Source organism: Sus scrofa, chromosome X, assembly GCF_054392235.1.
Source record: "Sus scrofa isolate SSC_HxYL_T2T_F1_AM1 chromosome X, Sscrofa_HxYL_maternal_Yorkshire_Landrace_v2.0, whole genome shotgun sequence".
Classification (NCBI taxonomy): Eukaryota; Metazoa; Chordata; class Mammalia; order Artiodactyla; family Suidae; genus Sus; species Sus scrofa.
Genome location: NC_139401.1, coordinates 5494107 through 5514099, shown reverse-complemented (window position 1 = coordinate 5514099; position 19993 = coordinate 5494107). Strand labels below are relative to the sequence as shown.

The window sequence follows — 19993 nt, the reverse complement described above, 5'->3', positions numbered from 1 at the left end:
CTCCTGCATTAGCTTTAATGACACTGTAAGGTTTTTTTCTTCATTCCGCCTGTGGAAACCCTCTATTCCTGATGTTCCATTCCTTTTAGACTTGGCTTCTGTCCGTGACCATTCTCAGGAGATTGAAACACGGCCAGGCACTGACCCGGTCCATATTCCAAGTCCCACAGGCAGCGCTGTTTTCTTTCAGCATCAGGGGAAGAGTATCAGGGTTCTTGTGTAACGCTAGCCCCTGAACTTTCACCACGTCTTCGTGAATTTGGATCAAAATCTGTCTCAGCCGATGCTCAATACAGCTAACAGGGTCAGGTGTTCAGGTAAGTATCCCACCGTTATGATGGTCTTTGTAAGTAAGCATAGTCGTATTTCTCAGAACAGTCCTGGAATTTATAGGTGTGTGTGTGTGTGGTGTCCAGATATGTTCACCCGATATGTCAAAGCATGAGAATTATTTGTGCTCCCTCTTTAGTCGCCTAAGTGGGTTCTCTTTTCGTCCCAAAAACTTCTTTTGGGATGGCTTCGCGCCGCTGTTCAGCTCCAAAACACACCAGTTCTGTGCGGGAAAGGGCAGTGGGTTGGGTGCCAGCGTTTCAGTCCATCGATGTGAGGCGTGGATTCTCCGCTTCCGTTTCCATCACTGCTTGTTTCCATTTACTCCTGTGGATCAGGCAGCACGGAAGGTGACCTTGAGCGTCCAGTGATTCTGTCCTTCCAGAGGTCTGCTCACGTGTGTGTGTGCGCCGAGCTCTGCGGTCACGGTGGAAGTCAGACGGGTCCACGTTTGACCCTCTCAGGGAGTCACCTAGCTGTGCACTCGGAAAACCTCCTTTCTGTCTTTATCATCTGAGATGCATGTGACTGAAATACCAACCTACAGGACTTAGACCCAAAGTGAGATTCATAATTCATGTCAGTTTTCAAAGAGCATGTATACTTTTTATCCCAAAAACAACCATGGAGGGTTGGTAATTTTCTCTACATAATGATGAAGGAAACAGACCTAGGGATTTTGACACCATGACGAAGTTTAAAAACCTCAGAGGTGACGTGTAATTAAGGACTTGGGACTCCAGTCTGTGGTTTCCCATTCGACTAATTATTTCATAAACCCCATAGTTCAGGTTTGTGTTTTCATTATTCAGAATTGCTCAGGAATTGAAAACAGCAACACATATGAAACCACTTAGACATCCGACCTAAGGAAACAGATTGCTCTTGGGACTGCAAAAAAAATCAGAATCACCAGTTTAAGAGGCACATCTACATATAGACATGTCAACATAAGTTTGACATTTATACAAGGCTTCTTACATAAATAAAAGGTGTAAGATTTATGACTCACTGCTCCAAAAATTTAATTTCAGAATGTTACACTCCTCTGGGCTCTGCCACCTTTACATGGATGATAAGTTTCTATGTAGAGTCGATTAATTCTGTAATGCAGTGCAAGGTTGCAAAATATTTTCTACTTCCCAATGCCTTTCTCATCCATCTTATTTTTGTCTCTTTAATTAAGTGGCATGGTTTACAATTAAGTGGCATGGTTTACTCTGGCAAACCTAAGTTTGTCAGTTTACAAAGAGCATTTTATACTTTTAATCCCCAAAACAACCATGGAAGGTTGGTTATTGGAAGCAAAGTGGGAGAAGGTAGATTTTTTGTTGTTGTTTTGCATTTATAAATGCCCATTCTGGGAGTTCCTGCTGTGGCTCAGTGGTAGTGTACCTGACGAGCATCCATAAGGAGGCAGATTCAATCCCTGGCCTCGCTCCGTGGGTTAAGGATCCGGCGTTGCCATGAGTTGTGGTGTAGGTTGCAGACGGGGCTTGGATCCTCTGCTGCTGTGACTGTGGTGTAGGCTGGCACCTGCAGCTCTGATTCGACCCCTAGCCTGGGAACTTCCATATTCTGTGGGTGCAGCCCTGAAGAGGGAAAAAAAAAAAAGGTCTCATTTTACCCTCCATGGAAAGCCATGACAGAGAGCAAGAGAGCCACTTATGAACTTCTGTGTATCTTCTGGCTGATGAAAAGAAGAAGCATTAACCATTTGGGGTGTAATTAGTAGTATACAATCACGAGGGTCTCATGAATCAGGAAAGAGCTGAAGTTCAGTATCACATCAGACACAAGAGAAATGTTTTCTGTTCAGTTCAGTTAAGAAAGATAAAATAGAGTCTAGGTACCTGTCTAATCAACTTGCGAGACGAGATTAAGATGGCAGAACAGAAGGACTGGAGCTCATCTTCTCTCCTAAAAACAGCAAAATTACAACCGAATGCTGAACAACCTTCAACCAAATGGACTGGAAACTTTCCAAAAGATATCCTACTCCAGAAGACAAAGAGGAGGCCACATCAAGATGGTGGGAGGGGTGATGACGCGATATAAGCAACCCCATACCCACTAGGTGGGCAGCCCAGAGACTGGGAAGTAACTATCCCAGAGACTCGCCTACAGGAGGGAGAGTTCGGAGCCCCACTTCAAGTCCCCACACCTGGGGATCTGGCACTGGGAGAAAGAGCCCCCGCAGCATCTTGCATTGGAGGCCAGTGGGGCTTGTGCGCAGGAGCTCCATGGGACTGGGGGAAACAGAGACCCCACTCTTGAAAGGCATACACAGGCTTTTGTGTGCACTGGGTCCCAGGGCAAAGCAGAGGCTCCACAGGAATCTGGGTCAGGCCTGACTGCCGTTCTTCCAGGATCTCCTGGGAAAACAGGGTGTGACATTGGTTCACATACACAAAGGAATATTACTCAGCCATTAAAAGGAAAGAAACAATGGCATTTGCAGCAACATGGACGGACCTAGAAATTATCATGCTAAAAGAACTTAGACACCAACATCAAATGCTATCACCTACATGTAGAATCTAATAAAAGGACACTATGAACTTTGCAGAACAGATCCTGACTCACAGACTTCGAAAAACTTGGGATTTGCAAATGAGACAGTTTGAAGGGTGGGGAGATGGGCTAGGGGTTTGGGATGGAAATGCTGTACAGTTGGGTTGTGATGATCATTGTATAACTCTAAATGTAATAAAATTCACGGAGTTAAAAAAAAAAGAAGAAATAAAAGGTATCCAGATTAGGAAAAATAAATTAGGAAAAGAAAAATAGTCTATACTCTGAGCCTAAACCTGTGCCCCCCACTAAGAGAAAATGCCTCCATCTTCCCTCCAGACCATGTAACGATTAACACAGCACACATGAACTCAAGAGGTAGCAACTGAAGGTTCACAGAAGCTCCAATGCAGTTTTTTGTTTTTTGCTTTTTGTTTTTCCTTCATTTTTGGCTGCCCCACGGAATAGAGAGTTCCCAGGGCAGGGATCAGAACCGACCGGCAGTCTCGACCTAAACCACAGCTGGGGCAACACCAGATCTTTAACCCACTGTGCCTGCCCTGGGCCAGGGCTTGAACCTGTGTCCCAGGGCTCCTAAGACACTGCTGATCCCGTTGTGCCACAGGGGGAGATCCCACTTTTTTTTTTTTTTTTTTTAAGAGAAAATCTTGTAGGTTTAGCAGAACATTGACCACCAGCCTACCTATGTACTGATCTTTAAACAAGTAAAGGGTTCTTTGAGGTATAATTGAATGATGATTCAACTCAAACGTACGCATTAGTAATCATAGTAGCCACCATGCATCTGTGCTGATTAACAAAGGATATGATGAATCCGAGAAACTTAACAGGAAACCCTAGGTTTATTGTGACCACTGGTGCTTAGGCTGGACGTTACTTTTATTTTTATCTATCTTTTTAGATATGGAGATTCCCATATGGAGATTCCCAGGCTAGGGGTCAAATCAGAGCTCTAGCTGCTGGCCTACACCACAGCTCACAGCAACGCTGGATCTTTAACCCACTGTGCGAGGCCAGGGATCGAACCTGCATCCTCATGGATGCCAGTCAGATTCGTTTCTGCTGAGTGATGACAGGAACTCCCTGGCAGTGACTTTTAATGTCTGTCCCAGCTATGCCTTCTCAAAGTTGGCAGTGCTGGGTTGAAACACAACAATCTGACAAATTCAGGATCACTCAGCCAGGGTGTGGGATAGTGGCTTATTCCAGCTCACTCTCATTCCTCAGAGTAGATTGGAAATTAACACACAAATTGATTTGCGTACAAGTAATATGCATTATAATCAATCAGTGCCCATTTCAGGGAAGCACAGTAACCCCTTAATATCATAAATTTTTTTTGGGGGGTGGAGCATTTCTATGTGTTATCTTCTTAAAAAATTTATCTTGAAGTAGAGTTAATTTACACTGTTACATTATTTTCAGCTGTATAGCAAAGGGATTTATACATATATCTGTTCTTTTTCAGATTCTTTTCACACATAGGTTATTACTAAATATTGAGTAAACTTCCCTGTGCTATATGGCAGATTCTTGTTGGTTATCTGTTTTATATATAGTGGTGTAAGAAGTAAATATATATTAATCCTGAACTCCTAATTTTTCCTCCCCCTTTCCCTTCACCTAAGTTAGTGTTCCAAGTCTGTGCGTCTGTTTAAATACATTTGCATCATTTTTATTAGATTCCACATATAAGTGATATGTTGTCTTTCTCTGATTTTCTTCCCTTACTGTGATAATCTCTAGGTTCCTCCGTGTTGCTGCAAATGGCATTGATTCATTCTTTTTTATGGCTGAGTAGTATTCCATTGTATATATGTACCACATCATCTTTATCCATTCCTCTGTTGGTGAACATTAAGGTTGTTTCCATTTCTTAGCTATTGTAAATAGTGCTGCAGTGAACATAGGGATGCACGTATCTCTTCAAACTATGGTTTTCTCAGGAGTGGGATTGCCGGATCATATGGTAGTTCTGTGTCTAGTTTTTTCAGGAATTTCCATACTGTTCTCCATAGTGACTGCATCAATTTACATTCCCACCAACCATGTAGGAGGGTTCCCTTTTCTCTGCACCCTGTCCAGTATTTGTTTGTAGAGTTTTTGATGATGGCCATTCTGCCTGGTGTGAGTTGCTACCTCATTGTAGTCTTGGTTTGTATTTCTAATAATTAGTAATGTTCAGCACCTTTTCATGTGCCTGTTGGTCATCTGTCTTCTTCAGAAAATTGTCTATTTAGATCTCCCCATTTTTTTTTAATTTTAATTTTTATTTTTTTTTTATTTTCCCACTGTACAGCAAGGGGGTCAGGTTATCCTTACATGTATACATTACAATTACAGTTTTTCCCCCACCCTTTCTTCTGTTGCAACATGAGTATCTAGACATAATTCTCAATGCTATTCAGCAGGATCTTCTTGTAAATCTATTCTAAGTTGTGTCTGATAAGCCCATTTTTTAAAATTGGTTTGGTTTCTTTGAGAAAAAGCTGCATGAGATGTATACTTCAGAAATTAATCCCTTGTCAGTTGCTTCATTTGCAAATATTTTATCCCATGCTATGGATTGTTTTTTCATTTTGTTTATGGTTTCCTTTGTGGTGTTAAAGCGTTTAAATTGAATTAGGTCCCATTTGTTTATTTTTGTTTTTATTTTCATTACTCTAGGAGGTGGCTCTGAAAGGTATTGCTGGAATTTATGTCAGCGTGTTCTGCATTTGTTTTCCCCTAAGAGTTTTTGTAGTATCCAGTCTTACATCAAAGATGACGTAGAAATGGAAAGACTCAATATTGTCAAAGGCAATCTACAGATTCAATGCAACCTCCATCAAATTACTATTTGGCATTTTTCACAGAACTAGAACAAAAATTAAAAAAAAAACTATGGAAACACAAAAGACCTTGAATAGCCAAAGCAATCCTGAGAAAGAAAAACAGAACTGGGTGAGTCGTGCTCTTTGACTGAAGACTGTCCTTACAAAGCTATAGTCATCAAAACAGTATGGTATGGGCTCAAAAACAGAAATATAGATTAATGGAACAGGATAGAAAGCCCAGAAGTAAATACATGCACCTATGGCCAATTAATCCACCACAAAGGAGGCAAGAATATACAATGGAGAAGAAGAGCCTCTTAAATAAGCATTATTGGGAAAACTGGACAGGTGCATGTCAAAAAAAACGAAACTAAGAATGCTCTTTAACACCACATACAAAAATAATCTTGAATTTTTTTTCATACAGCAGTTCACCCACAATTGATAGGGCATCAATTCAGATGACCATTTATCAACAGATTGCAAAAGAGAATTCTGCAAACTTTCATGAATACTCCTCTTACAAAACTGGAATTAAAAGGAGCTCTCTTAAGGGTAACAGGATAATGAAAGCCAAGAGTAAATAATATACGTGTGACATTTACAATGGAAAAATCCCCTGATGTCTATCCCCAACTCTCTTCTACATTGTGCTGATAGAAAAAGATAGCTGTTTTATGAATTGTCATTTCATGAATTGAATAAGAAAAAATACGTATCAGTGATGTAATACACAGAGGAAACCCACAGGAAGATAAACATAGTTGGTCAAATCAATAAGAGCATTCTAACAGTGCTTATCAGTCACCTGATCAGAGTCAGTTTCTGTCCCTGCAACAGTAATCATCATTTAGGAAATATGGATACCCATATCATTTACAGCGGCAGCATCAGAGCAGAATTTCCCTGGTGTAATAAGACACACAGATGTCAATTCTATCCAAATTAGTCCATTGATTGATTCAAAGAAGATCAAATAAAAATGTCAGAAGCATGTTTTGTGAAACTTGATGAGCTCTTTCTTAAATTCATATGGTAAAACAGTGGCATGAGTACCAAGGAGCCCTCCAAGGAGATGATGGAGGTGGGCCACGGGCTCTGTGGGATTTCCCATCTTAATAGTGAACCTGTGTTAGGAGCACGTGGATTAGCAATAGGAGGATAGGTCGGTGGAAACAAGAGTAACCCCACAGAGGCAAATTGAAACATAATTTATGATGGAGAAAGGTCAACTTTCAGTTAAAAAAAAAAAAGTGAATTGATTAAAAATGATGGGTTTGTTAAGAACTGAGAGCCAAATATCATAATTTAAAACCCAAGATAGGTACAACCACTATGGAAAACAGTGTGGAGGTACCACAGCAAACTAAATATAGAACTTCCATATGACCCAGCAATCCCACTCATGGGCTTTATATCTGGACAAAACTTTTCTTAAAAAAGACACATGCACTTGCATGTTCATTGCAGCACTATATGCAACAGCCAAGACACAGAAACAACCTAAATGTCCATTGGCAGATGAATGGATTAAGAAGATGTGGTACATATACACAATGGAATACTACTCAGCCATAAAAAAGAATGACATACCATTTGCAGCAACATGAATGGAATTAGATACTCTTATATGAACTGAAGTCAGAAAGAGAAATAAAATACCATATGATATCACTTATACCTGGAATCTAATATATGGCACAAATAAACCCTTCCACAGAAAAGAAACTCATGGACTTGGAGAACAGACTTGGGGTTGCCAAGAGGAAGGAGGAGGGAGTGGGATGGACTGGGAATCTGGGGTTCATAGATGCAAACGATTGCCTTTGGAATGGATAAGCAATGAGATCCTGCTGTATAGCACTGGGAACTATGTCTAGTCACTTGTGATGGAACATGATGGAGGATAACGTGAGAAGAAGAATGTATATATATGTACGTGTGACTGGGTCACTTTGCTGTACAGAAGAAATGGACAGAACGCTGTAAACCAGCTATAATGAAGAAAATAAAAATCATTTGAAAAAAAAAAAAACCCAAGATGGAAATTTTGATTAATTCCATTACATTACAGTTTAAAATCCTGACTCTAATGTTAAAGGGTGGTAAGTGAAGCATCCAGTTTGGAGAATATGGTTTGTCTTCTTTCTTTCTCTTTCTCTCTTTCTTTTTTCTTTCTTTCTTTTCTTTTCTTTCTTTCTTTCCTTTCTTTTCTTTCTTTCTTTCTTTTCTTCTTTCTTTCCCTCTTTCTCTCTCTCTTTCCCTCTCTCTCTCTTTCCCCCTCTCTCCCCTCTTTCTCTCTTTCTCTCTTGTATGTGTATGTCTTTTTAGGGCCATACCTCTGGCATATGGAAATTTCCAGTCTAGGGTTGAATTGGAGCTGCAGCTGCAGGCCTGCACCACAACCAGGGCAGTGGCAGATCCGAGCTGTGTCTGTGAACTACACCACAGCTTGTAGCAATGCCAGATCCTTAACCCCCTGAGTTAAGCCAGGCATTGAACCTGCACCTTCATGAAGACTAGTCAGGTTCATTACCACTGAGCCACAACAGGAACTCCAGGAGAATATATTTTCAATCTATTTATCGAGCAAATATAAAAAAAAAATACACAAATGCACACACACACACAAATACTTCCATTAAAAAATGAGCAAAATTATAAATAGGTAGTTGAGAGGTAGTCATTTAGAACTCATGAACCCATGCAAGGTTTTTAAGTTCATTTATAGAATTTAACGATAAATTTAACAATGAGACATTATGTCTTACCCATAAAGTGGGCTAAGGATAAGACTACCCTTACCCTTCAAATACCAGTATTTTTCTGAAAAATACTGAGAGAAGGGGTGGGGGCTGTGAACCACTGGACACTCGTCACCATATCTTGTCAGATTATAAATTTTCATAATGGTTTCAGAACACAGCTTGGCGTATGCTGAAAATCTAGCATCAGAATAATCACGAAGCAACAGTCCTACCTGAATGCTGCTGCTGCTACTGCTTTTTTTTGGGGGGAGGGGGTTGTTTTTAAGGGCCACATGTGTGGCATATGGCCATTCCCCGGCTAGGGGTCTAATTGGAGCTGCACCTGCAGGCCTTCACTGCAGCCACAGCAACACAGGATCTGAGCCGCATCTGCGAGCAGCGACACGGCTTGTGGCAATGCTGGATCCTTCACCCACTGCGTGAGGCCAGGGATCGAACCTACATCCTCACAGACATTATGTTGGGTTCTTAACCCACTGAGCCACAGTGGGAACTCCTGAATGCTTCTCTCATGAACATCTCAGGAACAGGCAGATCCTGAAGCACTTACGAGATATTCTTAGCAGCTTCTTTTGTTAAGAGCAAAACCCCAGATGAAACCCAGGCTTGTCCAAAGGATGTGGCATTAATATAACACAGACTGTTTATCCAAAGACAGGCTGCACAGCAATGAAGAATAGTAAGTGAGCGTGTATTTATCCTTCCCACTGTGGTTTTTTACAAGATACTGAGTATAGTTCCCTGTGCCATAAAGGAGGACCTTGCTGTATATCAGTTTTCGATTTAGCAGTGTGTATTTGCTAATCCCAAGTTTCCAACTTATCTTTCCTTCCCCTTTGGTAACCAGAGGTGTGTTTTCAAGGTCTGTGAGTCTGTTTCGTAAATGAGTATATTTGTCATATTTTAGGTTCCACGTATATGTGCTGTCATAAGGTATTTCTCTGTCTGCCTTACTTCACTTAAATTTCATGTATTGAAATCAACCTGGGTGAGTCCACAGACACAACGTTCAAGAAGAAACCCAAGGAGGGCAGAGACCATCTGTTTGTTATATACCACGTGCAAAATCAGGTGCAATTGAAGAATGTATTCCCTAACAAAAGACGACGAGAAAACCTAGCTCTTTTCTCAGGGTAACAGTCTCTGATTAGGAAGGAAAAAAATAATTCTGTGCAAAAGAGCAATCAAGTAACATTAGATTTCCCCATTTCCTAACTTGGGCCCCCCCGCCCCGTGATGGGTGTGTGGCATGAGCAATTACACAAAGTCTTGTTTCCACTTGGTTTCGTGTGCTGCTGCGTCTGTCTTGAAGTTCTGAGAAATTCAAACATTGAGATTGTGTTTTCTTTTAAAGGGGAGTCCAACAGGAAAAGAAACCATTGCCTGACTAAGGCAACTTCTATGTCATATGCATTTCTTCCAAGTTCCTTGCCACCCGTAGAAGATACAATTCCTGGTGCTCTGAAAGCACAGAGTGTGGTTGGGCCCAGGATGTGTGGAGTTCAGCAAGATTTAAATGAGGACTTCCCATCAGGGTGCAGTGGGTTAAGAATCTGACTGCAGCAGCTCAGGTCACTGCAGAGGTGTGGGTTTGATCCCCAATGTGGCACAGTGGATTAAAGGATCTGGCATTGCTGCAGCTGCAGTGGGTCACAGCTGTAGCTGGGATTTAATCCCTGGCCCAGGAATTTCCATATGCCATGGATATGACTGTAAAATTAAAAAAAAAATGCTCAAAGTGTATATATACCACATCTTCTTAATCCAATCATCTGTCAATGATGGACATTTAGGTTGTTTCCATGTCTTGGCTATACACAATGGAATACTACTCAGCCATAAAAAAGAACAAAATAATGCCATATGCAGCAACATGGATGGAACAAGAGACTGTGCAAGTAAGTGAAGTAAGTCAGAAAGAGAAAGACAAATACCATATGCTATCACTTATGTCTAGAATCTCATATATGGCACAAATGAACCTTTCCACAGAAAAGAAAATCATGGATATGGAGAATAGACTTGTGGTTGCCAAGAGGGAGGGAGAGGGAGTGGGATGGACTGGGAATCTGGGGTTAATAGATGCAAACTACTGCCTTTGCAATGGATGAGCAATGGATAGCACTGGGAACTCTATCTAATAGTTACTTATGATGGACCATGATCATGTGAGAAAAAAGAATGTATACATGTATGTGTGACTGGGTCACCTTGCTGCACAGTAGCAAATGGACAGAACACTGTAAACCAGGTATAACGGAAAAAATAGAAATCATTATAAAATAAAAAAAAAAAAAAGATTCAAAGGGAGTTCAAAGTAAGTATTACATCTGTGGCTGAGGGGACACTCTGGCAGACCAGCATTTGACCTCGAGAAACAAGAGCAAAAAAAAAAAAGATGATGTAGCAGAGAAGACATGGGCATTCCATCATTCCTCTCCATTTCACCCTTCTGTGTTTATCAGTAAGCTGAAGATGAAGAGTGCGGGCAGAACACACACAAGCGTATCAAGAAGTGAAGTAGCACGGGCGTCGCAAGCAGTGACATGAAATGCAGTCAGTCATGTGCAGTGTTCCTGCTTTTCTCACTAGGAAATGTTTACTTAGGGTACACCCCCTTCCACATCTGAAATGGTATAATTCCAGTGATTCTCCATACAAACTCAATCCTCTGATACTCTAATTTAAAACGAGCATTGCACCGTACAAATGTAAAAACAGGTCAAGGACTGCATACCTTATTTCTTTCGTTAGAACACTAAATTGCAAAATTTGAAGACTATGGCAAGGTGAGAGAGGGAGAGACAGAGAGAGAACCTAGAAAAATGTTGATATTTTACTACTGTTCATCATGCTAAAAGGATAGTCACCATTTTCCTAGAAAAGATCAAATAGTAAATACTCCCAGCTTTGTGAGTGATAAAGAGCCTATTGCTGTAACTCAGTGCTCCATGTAGGGCAGAAACGGCCAACGACGGTACAGAAGTGAACGAGTATAACCAAGTTCCAGTAAAACAAACAAAAAAGTTGTAAGATTTGTCCTCTACATCCTCGTTATCCCCTAGAGATGCTTGAAGAATCCACTACCAAGTCCGCTTATCAAGGCACACTACACAAGAAGAACTTAGCATCTATCTATAACTTTGCTCGAAGCGTCATGGCTCCGGAGCAGCTGCGGGACGTTTGATGATAATTGCAGTTATGTGGTATCTGCACTCAGGCCAGTGCTTTTGGGGACGTCAAGATGGACTCGGCTCACTCCGGTACAGAACAGTCAAGTCTGCCCTCATGCTGCTCATGGGACAGGCGAAAAACCCCATCCTGTGGTGATGCGGCACTTCTCTTTTTAAGAGCAACGGGTTCTACTCTCCGAGAACTGTTCTCCTTCAAACAGACGTGAGAAAGCTGCCCTCTGTCTGGCCAAGGGCACAGCTGTTTCAGGCCCTCCACCTGCAGAGTCTGGCCGTTTTCTCCTTGTGTCACTTTGAGTGGACGTATCACAGGGTTCTATCAAGAGTTGATGCAGACAGGAGGAGTCAGGGTAATAAATCCTGACGCCACCGGCGGCATTTCCCTCTGGGAACAGGCGAGGGTAAAACATGCGGATGTGAGACCCTCAATCCCCGTGGGGCACCCCCTTTTCTCTTTCCTTTAGGGCTTCAGACCTGATGAAACTGTCTTTGCAGGAATTATGTTCTGACTCCCCACAGAATTACATGACATTTCTTCTGACAGGACCTGACAATTACGTCTTTCATAACGGTTTCTGCATCTCCTACAAAGTTTCTCGTTGAACTGAACATTTCTCTGCAGTCACTTTGGTGTTAGAGCATGAACTTTTAAAACGAGAAAGTGTGCATCTCTTCCGAGGGAGGCGGATGGGTCGGGTCCCCTTACTAGGAAATAAGCGGAGATCTTGGGAAAGGGTGTAATGAAGGACCATTCCAGAAATTGGCAGCCCTGTAGCAGAAAAGCATTCCAACACTCAGTCGAATCCTTTTTTTTTTTTTTTTAAGATATTGCCATTGCCAAAGTGCTCATAAATCAGCTTTTAATACATGGTACGATGGGTACGTGAGGCTTGATTTTTCCATGCCAAGACCCTCTATCACGAATACGATCAGTAAGACAGAAACACCTATGAAGCTAAGGGCTGTTCATAGTCTCTGGTGTTAAAATGTAAAATTGAAAATGTCCACACGTCAATTAAGATGATGGACTAGGGTGTAGCGTGCCCCTCCTCCCCAAAACACTTCAAAGATACATCTACATGGGGCACAGTTCTCACAGAATACCTATGGAACGCTGGCGGGAGATCTCAGACACCCAACCGTGGAAGAAAGATCTCCAAGTAACCAGGGAGGATGAAAGGAAAACAAAAGTCAGAAGCAGGACAGGAGCTGCACCCCAGGGAGAGAGCTGGAAAAAAAAAATATCTGCACCATGAGAAGCCCCCTCACTGCCAGCAGGACAGAAAATGAGCTTTGGAGCCTCAGGGGAGAACACAGCAGCGTGTTTGCAGCAGCCAGAACACAGAGATACTTATGCAGAGGACTCCTCTACCTGGCAGTCCTCAACCTGTGGTGTGTACCTGCTTGTATGTGCAGGGGCTGGGTGCTGAAACTCGGGCTTCAGCAGACAGAGAGACTCGAGGAGAGGCCTGGGCTTGGCTGCACAGACAGCCCAAGGGGCTGGCGTGTGGTATGGGCCACAACCATGGGTGTACACAGAAGAGACCCAGGCCTGCTGCAGAAGCAAAGCACCCTTGTCCAACAGCCCAGGAAAGGAGGGGCAGGCAACTGCCAGAGTAGCCTCTTTCTCACACTGTCCCCAGGAGTTCTAGGACATCAAGTGCCAGCAGGTTGCCCACACACGGAGGTGGAGCTGAAAGCAGAGCCCTTCCCTAGAGCAGCTGTGCAGTTGTGGATCTGTGCCACCACCACCGGCTTTGTAAACTCAGTGCCTGGGGCACATCCGAGTGGACAGCAGGTGCTCCTGTGGCTGGGACAGGTGTGGCCTTAGCAGCTGTGGGCTTTGCAAGATGCAGAGGCAGGATGGGTCTGGGCTGCTTCCATACTCCCACAGGGTGTCCAGGTGTGCGGCTGCTGTGGTCCTGCCACTGGACTTCAGTGGATCTGCCCTGGTGGCTTCATGAACACAGCACCTGGCAGATATCAGAGCCGATTGCCACAGGTGAGGCAGGGCCAAGGGCAGTGCCAGCCACGTTTCACTCTGTGAGTCCACACTATGCATGACAGGTGACACCACAGAGCACACTTCCCAGTGGTCAGCTCTAGCAGGGGGCTACTCAGTGGTTCCTTTCCTGCAGGAGTGTTCCTATCCCACCTGCCTCAGACTGCAGCTCAGAAGCACATCTTAGGACATCTACTCCAGCAGCTGTGGAGCAGACCCTACCCCTGACAGGGCTGTGACAACCAGAGCAAAGAGGAGGCCCTGTTCAGTATACATGCAGGCTCCGGTCATCCCAACACCAGCCCCATCCCCTAATCAAGGGAATAATGGCTCGCACACACTGAGGAAAGAGGCAGCGGGCATCCATACTAAAAACAAGCCCCTGCATCAAAAACATTAAGCCCACACAGGCTACAGAGGGATGCATCCACATACAATTAGTCCTCCAAGACCACAGTAGATAATTGTCTCTCCCAAACTGATATAGAGAAATTTAAGTTAAAATGAAGAAGCAGAGGAACCACTCCAGTTAAAAGAGCAAGAGAATAACCCTGTAAGAACCATGAAACAGACCTACTCAGTTGAATAAATGCTGATTTCAAGGAGAAACGAAACATACAGAAGGAAATAAGAAAAGCTATCACAAAATGCAGAGTACTGTACAAAGGAACTAGAAACTATCAAGAGGAATGAAAAAAATCAGAAAACTCATCTTCAGAGACAAAGACTGAGCTAAAAGCAATGAGCAGCACAGAGAGCAATATAGAAAAACGATTAAGTGATCTGAAAGATGGAATAATGGAGATTACCCAATCAGTAAAGGAGATAGACAAATGGAAAAAAAAATGAAAGCAATATAAGAGATCTATGGACTAATAGCAAGTGTGCCAATCTATGGGTAACGGGATTCCAGAAGGGGAAGAGAGAGAGGAGATCAAAAATGTATGTCAAGAAATTACGGCTAAAAACTTTTTGAACCTAAAGAAGGAAACAGACATCCAAGATTAACTCAGACCTACACCAAGGCATATTTTAAATAAAGTGGCAAAAGTTAAAGACCTTAGGAGGACTTGAAAGACTTAAAAAGAGGATTTGAAAGGCAGCAAGAGAAAAACACAGTTAACTGCAAGGAAACCGCTATAAGACTATCAGCTGATTTCTCTACAGAAATGTCATAGGCCAGAAGGAGTGGCAATATAGTTAGTGTCCTGAATGGGAAAAATCTGCAACCGAGAATCCTCTATTCAGAAAGATTATCATTTAGAAGAGGAAGAGATAATTTCTCAGACAAACAAACTAAAAGAATAAAACAGTACTAAACTTAACCTTAAAGAAGCATTGAAAGGTCTTCTCTAAAGAGAAAAGAGGCAAGAAGCTATAGGAATGAGAAAAATCACAATTGGAAAGTAAATCACATAAATGAGCCAGTACACATATTTAAAAAAAGGTTTTTTTTTTGTGAAAGTAAAGATAACCACAATAAATAGCAAAATGATAAACATTCAAATGTAAAAGAGAACATCAACATCATAAAATGTGGGGGGGAGAGTATGAAAATACAGATTTTTTTTTTCTCAGAATGTGTTTGAGCTTCTATGACTTCCAATCTAAGGCAAGTAGATATAGGAAGGGGTTAAATACTGGAAGAACAGGATAACCACAAATCAAAATCATACAATAGATTCACAAAAACCAAAACGAAGAGAAGACAAAAGAAAATCATCAAACCAAAAAAGGAAAAACAAAAAGAGAAAGAAAACAAGAAATACATAACCAATAGGAAAACTGGTTTAGAATGGCCATAAATCCCTATCTATCTCTAATTACCTTTAAATGTCAATAGACTAAATGCTCTGATCAAAAGATAATAGAGTGGCAGATTGATTAAAAAAAACAAAACAAAAAACTACCCTAAGAGGCTACAATATATTGCCTACAAGATATTCACTTTAGGCAAAGACCACACCTATATTGAAATCTCGGGGATAAGAAAAGTTTCATGCAGATGTGCCAAGAAAGCAGAGGCCACAACACTCACATCAGACAAAACAGACTTTAAAACAAAGATAAGGACACTATATGATGGTAAGAGGATCAGTACAAGAGGAGGATATTGACTCAACATCCATGCATCCGGCACAGGAACACCCAAATACATAAAACAAACATTAACAGACATGAAGGGAGAAGTTGACAGGAACACGATAATAGTAGGAGACTTTAACACCCCACTCACATCAATGGACACATGTAGACAGAAAATAAATAAGGCAACAGAGATCCTAAATGATACAATAAAAAAATTGAACTTAATTGATCCTTTCAGGACATTACATCCGAAAACACCAGAATACACATTCTTTTCAGATGCACATGGAATATTCTTTAGGATTGACCACATACTAGGGCACATATCAACAAATTTAAGAGTGCAGAAATTATTTTAAGCATGCATCTTTTCTGACCACAAAGGCATGAAACTAGCAATCAACAAAAAACAAAGAAAGAAAGAAAAAAGAAAAAAAAATGCTACTAAAACACCAATGGTTCAAATGATGACATCAAGGAGGAAATTTTAAAAATACCTTGAGACAAATTTCAATGAATACATCACACAAAATTATAGGATACAACAAAAGCAGTTCTTAGAGGGACTTTCATAGTGATACAGGCCTTCCTCAAGAAAAAAGAAAAAATATCAGCAATAACAAAGTCAGGAGAAGGAAGAAACTAATAAATATCAGAGAGGTGATAAAATAGACATTAAAAAATAGAAAAAAAATCAATAAAACCAAGAGCTGGTTCTTTGAAAGGGTAAACAAAATTGACCAACCTCTGGTCAGTCTCACCAAGAGAGAGGATCCATATGAACAGTAAGAAATGAAAGAAATCACAGCTGATACTGGAGAAATACAAAGAACCATGAGAATGCTGTTAACAATTATATGCCAATAAATTGGACAACCTGAAAAAATGGACATGTTTCTAGATACGTTACAACACACCAAAACTGAATAAAGGAGTTCTGGGGCAGTAGAAATGAATCCGACTAGGAACTGTGAGGATGAGGGTTTGAACCCTGTCCTTGCTCAGAGTGTTAAGGATTTGGCACTGCCATGAGCTGTGGTGTAGGTCACAGATGCAGCTCAGATCCCGTGTGACTGGCTGTGGCATAGGCCTGCGGCTACAACTCCAATTTAACCCCAGCCTAATGGTGCAGCCCTAAAAGGCAAAATATGTGTGTGTGTGTGTGTGTTTATATAGATATATATATGTATGTGTTTAGATATATATATATTTAGATATATATAGATAATTTGAACAGACTGGTCACTAGAAGTTAAATAGAAGCTATAATTTAAAAAAAATTCACAGGTGAATTTTACAAAGCATATAAAGAACTCATACCAATCCTTCTTAAATTCTTCCAAAAGACTGAAGGGGAGGGAACACTCCCAAAGCCATTCTGTGAAGCCACCATCACCCTGATATCAAAACCTTACAAAGATACCACCGGAAGAGAAAATTATAGGCTAATATTTTAGATGAATATAGATGTAAAAATTCTCAACAAAATGTTAGCAAACCAAATCCAACACATAAAAATGATCGTACACCATGACCAAGTGGGATTCATCCCAAGTTCACAAGGATGGTTCAACATACACAAATCAACCAGTGTAATACACCATATTAACCGAAGAAAAGTAAAAAACCATATGATCATCTCAAAAGATGCAGGAAAAGCATTTGATAAACTGCAATGCCCATTCATGATAAAAAACTCTTAACAGTGTGGGTATAGAGGGAACATAACATAAAAAAAGCCGTTTATGATAAATCCACAGCCAATATCATACTCAAGAGGGAAAAGGTGAAAGTCTTTCCACAAAAATCTGGAAAAAGACAAGGTTAGTCCCTCTCACCACTTCTATTCAGCATAGTTTTGGAAGTCCTAGATACAATCAGACCCAGAAAAAAGAAAGAAAAGGTATCCAAATTGGTAGGAAAAGTGAAAAATGTCATTATATACTGATGACATGATACTATATGTAGAAAATCTAAAGACTCCACACAAAAACTACTAGAACTGATAAAGGAATTCAGCAAGGTAGCACAATATGAGATTAACCTATAGAAATCAGTTTCATTTCTTTAACAATAAAATGACAGAAAGGTATATATAAAAAAACAATACCTTCTAAAATCACACTCCCCCAAATAAAATCCTTCGGAATAAACTTGACCAGGAAGTCAAAGACTTATATGCTGAGAACTATAAAACATTAATAAAGGAAAGTGAGGAGGAATCAAAGAAATGGAAAGATAATCCATGCACTTGGATCAGAAGAATACTGTTAAAATGGCCATACTCCCCAAAGCACTCTACAGATTTAATGTGCTCCCTCTCAGATTACTCATGACAGTTTTCACAGAACTAGAACAAATATTTTTTTTTTTTTTTTTTTGGTCTTTCTAGGGCCTCATCCACGGCATGTGGAGGTTCCCAGGCTAGGGGTCAAATCGGAGCTGTCCGAGCTGCATCTGCGACCTACACCACAGCTCACAGAAACACTGGATCCTTAACCCACTGACCAAGGCCAGGGATTGAACTTGCATCCTCATGGATGCTAGTCAGATTCGTTTCTGCTGAGCCACGACAGGAACTCCAGAACAAATAATTCTAAGAAAAACTAATCCTAAAATTTGTATGGAACCATAAAAGATCCAGAATTACTAAGGAAATCCTGAAGAAAAAGAACGAAATAGGAGGCATAACCCTCCCAAATTTCAGACAGTACTACAAAGCTACATTAATCAAAACAGTATGATACTGGTACGAAAACGGACACACAGATCAATGGAACAGAATAGAGAGCCCAGAAATAAACCACTACCAATGCTTAAGAACCAAGAATATAAAATGGGAAAAAGACAGTCTCTTCAGCAGTTGGTTCTGGGAAAATTGGACAGCCACATGTAAGTCAATGAAACTAGAATACACCTTGGCACCATACACAAAAATAAAATGGCTTCTTTTTTTTTTTTTGGTCTTTTTATTTTTTGTCTTTTTTGTCTTTTGTTGTTGTTGTTGTTGTTGCTATCTCTTGGGCCGCTTCCGCGGCATATGGAGGTTCCCAGGCTAGGGGTTGAATCGGAGCTGTAGCCACCGGCCTACGCCAGAGCCACAGCAACGTGGGATCCGAGCCGCGTCTGCAACCTACACCACAGCTCACGGCAACGCCGGATCCTTCACCCACTGAGCAAGGGCAGGGACCGAACCCGCGACCTCATGGTTCCTAGTCGGATTCGTTAACCACTGCGCCATGACGGGAACTCCTAAAATGGCTTCTTTAAGACTTAAACATAAGACATGAAAACCATCAAACTCCTAGAAAACAACACAGGAAAATCATTCTCTGACCTCAACCCTACAAATGTTTTCTTAGGTCAGTCTCCCAAGGTAATAGAAATAAAAACAAAGAAACCAGTGGGACCCAATCAAACTGACGAGCTTTTGCACAGCAAAGGAAACCGTAAAAAAAAATGAAAAGACAACCTACAAAATGAGAGAAAATAGTTGCAAATGATGTGACCAACAAGTGCTTCATCTCCAAAATATACAAACAACTCATACAACTCAACAACAACAATAAACAAACAACGCAATCAAATATGGGCAGCAGACCTAAATAGACATGTATCTGAAGAAGACATATGAATGGCTATCAGGTACATGAGCAGAGGCTCAACATCACTAATGTTAGAGAAATGCAAATCCAAACTACTATGAGGTACCACCTCACACTGGTCCTATTGGTTATCATTAAAAAGTCTACAGATAACCAGCTATGGAGAGGATGTGGAGAAAAGGGTAGCCTCTGAATCTGTAGGTAGAAATGTAAACTGGTGCAGCCACTATGGAAAATAGAATGGAAAACTAAAATTAGAATTAACATATGATCCAGCTTTCCCACTCTTGGGAATCTATCCAGGCGAAACTATAATTGGAAAATATACTTCCTCCCCTAGGTTCACAGCAGCACTATGTACAATAGTCAAGACATGGAAACAACCTAAATGTCCATCAACAGAGGAGCGGATTAAGAAGATGTGTTAGATACACACGAAGGAATACGACTCAGCTGTAAAACACTGGCAGCAACGCGAGTGCAACTAGAGATTCTCATGCTGAGTGGGAACTCAAAGAGAAAGACAGATGCCATATGATATCCCTTATACTATGTGGCGTCTAAAATATGGCACAAATGAACCTATCTGCAAAACAGAAGCAGAGTCACAGACATGGAGAACAGACTTGTGGGTGCCAAGGGGGAGGGAGTGGGGATA

At 41.2% G+C, this 19993-nt stretch overlaps 1 long non-coding RNA gene across 1 annotated transcript in view; it reads right to left on the bottom strand.

The window, feature by feature from the left end:
- The window catches only part of LOC146394447 (uncharacterized), a 55856-nt gene that overhangs the window by 9179 nt on the left and 26684 nt on the right, over nucleotides 1-19993 (bottom strand). The window contains exon 2 of the long non-coding RNA XR_014834966.1: nucleotides 2184-2250. This is a non-coding gene — a long non-coding RNA (uncharacterized LOC146394447). The remainder of the gene's footprint in view (nucleotides 1-2183; nucleotides 2251-19993) is intronic.